The 7,888-nt window shown below is 34.1% G+C and overlaps 1 non-coding gene across 1 annotated transcript; it reads left to right on the top strand.

Moving 5' to 3' along the window:
• Positions 1 to 994: 994 nt before the first annotated feature.
• On the top strand, positions 995 to 1,100 carry LOC121973885. Its single transcript, XR_006109795.1, has one exon. It is a non-coding gene; the product is annotated as a small nucleolar RNA R71 (small nucleolar RNA).
• Positions 1,101 to 7,888: the final 6,788 nt, after the last annotated feature.

Below are 7,888 nucleotides of genomic sequence, written 5' to 3'. Positions count from 1 at the left end.
GCCGTCGCAAGAGAGGAGAGGAAGAGATCCGGGTCTCGGGAAAAATAAGTCCCCTTTTCTTATCCCTAGGTTTTCATTAAACCAACTACCACTTATATACAATTTATTCTTTCCTTAATTAAAAAAACAAGTTGGGAGCAATTGGTTGGCTGCGTCCGGGTTCGGGTCCAGGGTCTTGGGTTCAAAACCTGGTTTCAACAAATTTTATTCTTATTTATTTATTATTTTTTTTAAACTTCTTCCTCTTGGTAAAAATACCAAACGAACTCCAAAAATTACATAAAAATACTCTAAAAATTTCTAAAAATATCTAGAATTTTTCTAAAATATTTCTAAATATTTTAAAGCACTTTTAGGACTCCTAATAAGGAAAATTGGGTCGTTACAATCCTCATCTTTATATACATTCAAAAACCTGCACTCAACCATATTAGTGTCACAGGATTTGCCGAAGTCTTTATTTTCATTGACCCCTACTAACCTTTGTGGAAAATGAACCCTTAGTGAAGGTCCTGGGAAAGATTGAACTTCCTTTTTCCCAAATTCCCTTTGAGCTTTTGGAGGAGGTCCAACTTGCTTATCTAGTGTTGGTGTGATCAATAACCTAACATCATCACACTTTTCACTAGATCTTGTTTGCGAAGGAGGGGGATCTCATTTAAACCATTTTGAAACAATACTTTCAATCTTTGCCCCCAAATGTTTGAACTCGCCGTTCTGTGACTTGTGATTTTCAAGACTCATAGATAGCTGAGTTACAATTTGTTTGACAGGCTCTATAGCATTTATGGCTTGCACTTCATGAATGTTTGAGGGAAATTTCATCCAACTTATGTTCGACCATTCATGGAAGTTCAATGTCACTTGATCAATTAACATATATGCTTCATCTACACTTTTGTCCATAAAAAATCCTCCAGCTGATAAATCCAATAAACTCTTATTTGAGAAAGAAATTCTCCCATAGAATATGTGTAGAATCAACCATTTTTCAAAATCATGATGAGGGCACTATCTTTGAAGAGTCTTGAATCTATCCCATGCTTCAAATAATGATTCTCCATATGTCTGAGTAAAATTTGTTATGCAATTCCTCATATACACTATTCTGCTTGGAGGGAAAAAATGATTCAGAAATTTCTTCTCCAATTGCTCCCAACTTGTGATACTTTGAGGATGGAGAGAATATAAGCAAGTCTTGCTTTATCCTTGATACTGAAAGGAAATGCCATCAATCAAACTACATCTGTTGACACTCCTTCACATTCACCATATCACAAATCTCTAAAAATGTTTCAAGATGTAGATAAGGACTTTCTGATACTTCTCCTCCAAATTTGTGACCTTGTATCATGGAAATTAACTCTGGGTCTAGTTGAAAACTTTCTGCTTCAATTTGAGGTTGCACAATGGGAGAGAAAAATCTTACAGTAAAGGGTGTAGAAAATTTTTTGATGGGTTTGTTTGACATGTTAGTGCTCATGGATATTCATGAAAAAAAATATATTAGAAGAAAAAAAATTGAAGAATCAAAGATAAGAAATAAAATGCAATATGAAAAACAAGAAAGAAAATGCAGAATTTAAATTGTAAGAAAGAAAGTGCATAATGAAAACAAGAAAGAAAAGACAAAAGGAAAAAGAAAATTGTCTAGAATAATTCATATGCTAATCAACTAATGTGTTTATAAGTTCTTGTTATTCTTGATGCCTTTACGAAGTTTGATCTTCTCATACACAAGAACAATATTGCAAGATATGTTTACAAAAGAAAAGTGAAGAAAAATTTAAATCAAAAGAAAAATAGAGAAAAGCTAGACTAGAATGCTAGAAATCAAGAATGCAGAATTAGAATTAGAATTGCAGCAAAACAAATTGTCAAGAAGTAGAAAGTGTTAGGATGTATACTAAAAGCCTAGCTTTTGGTATAAACATTTATCTAGAAATAAGAATCACATTGGTCAAATGTCTACATTTACGATAAATATAGTTGCTCAATTAATTTATATTGTAGATAACATGGTGTGTGGTGTCACACACAGAAGATCATGTTATCGGTTCATTATAAATTATAAACAGTAGCTCACGACCAAGATGGAAAGGAACAAACCATTGGAAGGTCGTAGTGTAATTAGGTATTAGTTTATCTTAACTATATAATTACACTAGTACACTTAGAGTGTATTGAGTAGAACCATTTGAGGTCGTTCCTTTTATACTGACTTTATGAAGGAACAAAGACCTCAGTTATTATGGAAGTGTGTGCTCTTAATCCTAATATAATAACAAGCACATATATTTGATATTTATTTCTTTAATTTATCAATGGGTGAGATTTAGTTCGATAAATCAATAAGCCCGATAAGTTGGGAAATGATATCACTTATAGTGTGTGTTGTTGATTATAGAAGGAAACTGTGTCCTAGTGATCTAGATTGAGAATGTCCCCAAGAGGAGCTCAAAAGGATTGTCATGTTAAACCCTGCAGGTGGACTTAGTCCGACATGACGATAAAGTTGAGTGGTACTACTCTTGAAGCTAGATATTAATTAAGTGAGTTGTCAGTAACTTACTTAATTAGTGGACATTTGTTATCTTAAACACAGGGAGACTAACACACTCATAATAAGAAGGAGCCAAAAATGTAATTTGGGATTGGTGCGGTAGTTCAATAATAGTTCTTTAGTGGAATGAATTATTATTGATAAAATTAAGTTGTGTGTTCGGGGCGAACACGGGATGCTTAATTTTATCAGGAGACCAAAACCAATTCCTCCTCTCGGTTCCTATCGTAGCCTCTTAATTATAGAGTACTATACCCACCTTCTTACCCATCCCATAGGTGCCAACCAAGCTAGCTTGGAGACCAAGCAAGGGGCCGGCCAAAGTTTGGTTCATGGGTGCTTCAAGGTGGCCGGCCCTAGCTTGGGTTCAAGCTTGGTGTGGCCGGCCCAAATTAAAATAAAAGGATTTTTATTTTTAAAATTTTTCTTATGTGGATAACATGATTTAAAAGAGAATTTAAAATTTAAATCTTTCCTTTTATAAGATTCTACAAAAGATTAAGAGAAGAGCTAAATCTCTTTCCTTATTTGTAGATTAAAAGGTTGATTTTAATTTTGGTAAAAATTTTCCTTTTAACCATGTTCATGATTTAAAAGAAAGTTTAAAATTAATAATTCTCTTTTATTGGTTTCTACAAAAGATTAAGAAAAGATTTGATATCTTTCCTTATTTGTAGATTGAAAAGAGATTTTAATTTTTGAGATAACTTTCCAAAAATTATCCACATGTTTAAAGAAAGATTTAATTTATAAAATTTCCTTTTAACCAATCATGAAGGGATAAAAATTATTGGAGAAATTTTTTATAAAATTTCCGGAAGCAAATAAGGAAGTTTTAATTTGTGTTTAAAATTTTTATTTGCTTGGAGATTTGGTGTGGCCGGCCATTATAATAATGAGAAGAAAAATTATTTTTAATTAAATAAATTTTTCCTTTTCATGGCAAAAGAATTAAGGAAGTTTTTATTAAAATTTCCTTATTTGCCAAGACCAAGGACTATAAAAGAGGAGGTGGAGGAGCCTTCATGGTTGAACAACCTCTATTCTTTTCCTCCTCTCTTCCTTGGTTTTGGTGGCCGACCCTATTTCTCTCCTCTCCTCTTGTTGGCCGAAATCTATCTTCTTGGTGGAGCTCTTGTTTGTGGCCGGATCAAGGAAGGAGAAGAAGAAGAGAAAGCAAGCCTCGTCTCTAGCATCCCTTGGAGCATTGGTGGTGGCCGAAATTCTTCATCCTTGAAGAAATTTATTGTGGCCGAAATCTAGAAGAAAGAAGGAAGGTGGAAAGGTGGTTCTCATCTCGGAAGATCGTTGCCCACACAACGTCCGAGGTTAGAAGAGGAATACGGTAGAAGATCAAGAGGTCTTTGTCTTCAAAAGAAAGGTATAACTAGCAATGTTTTTCCGCATCATGCTAGTTTTATTTCTTTGTAAAAATACCAAATACAAGAGACATGCGATTCTAGTATTTCGAATTTATTTTCGATGTTGTGTTCTTTTGTTTTTCTTTTTCCTTGTGATTTGATTGTTCTTTTCGGTTGACCTAAAGTTATTTAAGGAAATTAAATATTAGTTTTCCTTAAAAGGTTTTGTCTAGTCGGTGGTGGTTGCTCTCATATCCAAGAAGGCCATGTGCCTCGCCACGTCAGTACTGGAAGCCAATTTTGGAAATTAATATTTAATAGAATTAATAATCTAGGTGATTTGGATCAAAAGTGTTAAGTTCTGCAGGAGATCCAAGTCTAAACCTAAAAGAACAAATAAATTAAACTTTGGATCAAACGTGTTATGTTCCGCAGGTGATCCAAGTTTAATTTAAAAGAACACATGGTAGCTAGGAAAAGGTTCAGACCTTTGTATTAAATTTTTGTACAGTGGAACCATTAGGCTTTCCGAGTAGCAACCAACAATTGGTATCAGAGCTAGGGTTTTGCCTCTGTGTATTTGGTATTAGTTTAATTATGCACATGTCATACATAATTTAGGCAGGATAATAGTAGGATGTGTTAATTTTGTGGATGCAGGATCCAACTATTATGGCTTATAGACATTGTGTGTGTGATTGGACCCTTGGACATGTCAAGGGCATTTTATTGTGTGTGCATGATTGTATTATAAAATACAGCAGGAGCTGTATTTAGTTTTATTAGGATTTTATTTTTTGATCTAGATACATGTACATTCCTTCGAGGAATATAGGATCGAAAAATGTAAAATTCTATTTATGTCGCGGATCGAATCTTGTAAGGCGTGGAACCTTTTGAGGATCAGAGGCGCAGCGGAACAAGGAGCAAGATGGATGCGACAACTAGACCCGGTGGCGGTGGCCAAAGATGGCAGCAGCTAGGGTTGGCGACACACGAAGGTCAGCAATAGATAAAAGCCATAATAGTTGAAAATTAGTTTTTCTGTTTATTGCTTTTTATGCTGTGTTGTGTGTGCTTGTTAGTATGCATGTTAAGTAGACTAGCATAGTCAAAATTCCTCACTTTAAATAACTAAGTGGGAGAGGGATTTATTTTAAATAAATTCCACGGTTTCCATTACTGGTTTATAAGTGATGCAACAAGCTTGCGCGTTGGCTCTGAGTGCCTTCCTCCATATCGGATGAGCTTGTTTGCGGATCACTAGATTAAACTTCCATTTTGGATGACTATAGGAAGTTAATTAAGAGCGTGTGATCTTCCCCATCGGAAGGGGCGCAATCTTATTAATGGACTTAGTGTCAAGTAATGGTATACACTTAGGCACGTCTAATAGTATCCTCCCCATCGGAGTCACTGCTATTATTTGTGTGACCGAAGAAAACCAACTATTAATTTGTCAAAAAGATAAGTTGACAGAATAATAAAATTAAAACCCTCTCTTACAAATGTTGAGTTTTTGTATACGTCCACACTATCGTGGCATACAAAATTCACAGTGTATGAGGTAATTTTATTTGTCAGGTTGACGAGAAAATAAAATTAATGGGAAAAACTCCTCTTACAAATGTTTAATTTTGTATATGTCCACACTATCGTGGCATACAAAATTTACGGTGTTTGAGGTAATTTTATTTGTCATAAAGATTTATTGACAAGATAATTAATGGGTAAAACCCTCCTCTTACAAATGTTTAAATTTTGTATACGTCCACACTATCGTGGCATGCAAAATTCACGGTGTTTGAGGTGTTGGTGAATTTAAATAATATTATTTAAGGAATCAATGTTATTTTAAATTCAAAAGTTTTGACCAAATATTTGATCAAAGAAAGATCAACTATTAATTTTATTCGTCATAAAGTAAAGTTGACGAGATAATAAAATTAATAGATAAAATCTCTTCTTTGATTTTGTATACGTCCACACTATCGTGGTATACAAAATTCATGGGGATTTTAAGGAATTAATCTTGACCAAATATTTTTGTGATTCTTAGGATTTAAAATGTTTGTCAATTCCCTAGTTGTTATACTATAGAAAAGACTTAGTAGTCCCGATTGTAATGATTGGAAATAGGACTTGGACATTAAGGTAGTCTATCTTTTTAGAACTAAAGAACAATATAGGTGTATTTAATTCATTAGTTGAAACATGTTTAGTGGTGTTATCTACCAGAACCTGGAGTATAGATACAGATGTCATTAATCATGTCCGTAATTCATTGCAGGGTTCCAGGAACCCGACAACTAAATGAAAATAAAAACACCGTCCACATGGGCACTGCTATAAAAATGGTAGCTGTTGCAGTGGGAGATGTTTATCCTTTGATAAGAATAAAATATGGATTTTAAGTAATTGTCTTTACGTACCAAGTTTAGAAAGAACTAGTTTTCAGTTTCTAAACTATTCAACGAACTTGATATTCTGACTCTTTTAATAACAAAGTTGTTATTAAGAAAAAGAGGGAAGTTATCTGTTCTGGTACGTTGGTTGGCAATTTATAAATCCAATAACTCCCACGATGCAACAAATGGAAATTAGTAACACATCTTCTAATTTTAAGAGAAAGCAACCTTCGGAAATGAACCAATTATATCATTGGCATCTAGGGCTAGGTTATATTAACTTGAGTAGGATTTATTGGTAGCTGATGAACTTTTGGGTTCATTGGTAGTGGAAATCTTTCCAACCTGCGAGTCTTACTTGGAAGGAAAAATAACCAAGAAGCTTTTAAGTATAAGGGGTTTGGAGCCAAATGTACATTGGAATAGGTTCATTCTGATTTGTGTGATCCTATGACAAGAGTTAGTATCGAATATTTCATCTATTTTATAGACAACTATTCAAGATACGGATACACTTACTTGATGTGCCGCAAGTCTAAGTGCTTTGATTAGTTCAAAGAGTACGAGGCTGATGTGGAGAAACGTCAAAGTAAAAGTATCAAGACACTACGGTGAGATCGTAGTGACAAGTACCTCTTGGGAGAATTTAGGAGTCACTTATTAGAAGTAGGGATTCAATCCCAACTAACTGCACCTGGTACACCCCTATAGAATGGTGTAGAAAAAGGAAGGTATAGGACTCTTATGGAAATAAGTTATTTGGAAAATTACCAAATTCATTTTAAGGATATACTCTGGAAATGGGAGTGAACATAGTACCTTCTAAAATTAGAACTCTCTACTCATATAGAATTGCTAAATAGGCATAAGCCTATTTTGAAGCATATTCGGATTCGGGAAGTCCAGCACATATGCTGAAGAGAGATAATGATAAGTTGGACAGGAATTCACTTGTTTGTAAGTTATCCTAGAGAAATGAAAGTAGGTTTATAGTCTTAAAAATCAGAAGGTCATTGTTAGCATCAATGATCGATTTTTAGAAAAGGACTATGTAATAAACTACAAGCCCATAAGTAAATTTTTTCTTAAAGAAATTATAAAGGACATGTCTAATCTAGTACCAATTGTACAAGATGAAATATCACAAGAAACTGCAACACGTATCACAATTGATACACAATTATAGACAGTACATCATCGTAGTGGGAGGGTTGTCAATCAACCAAAAGGATTCATGTTTTGGGAGAGTTTTTGGACTTGATCCCAAATGAACATGAGTCTAATCCCGGAAATATGATGAAGCACTCCAAAATAAAGATGCAGCATCTTGGCAAGGAGCAATGAATATAGAATTAGAATATATGTATTCTAATCAAATCTGGAAGCTTGTAGAACCACCAGATGGTGTAAAAGTCATTGGGTGAAAATATGTCTACAATAGGAAAAGATGGATAGACAGGAAGGTGGAAACTTTCAAAGCAAGGCTTGATGAAAAAGGAAACTTTTTCACTGGTAGTCATGCTTAAGTCTATCCGGATTCTTTTTTCTTGTTAGCA

This window comes from Zingiber officinale, chromosome 4A (assembly GCF_018446385.1).
Source record: "Zingiber officinale cultivar Zhangliang chromosome 4A, Zo_v1.1, whole genome shotgun sequence".
Classification (NCBI taxonomy): Eukaryota; Viridiplantae; Streptophyta; class Magnoliopsida; order Zingiberales; family Zingiberaceae; genus Zingiber; species Zingiber officinale.
Note: the sequence above shows the minus strand (reverse complement) of the source record. Positions and strands in the feature narration are given on the sequence as shown.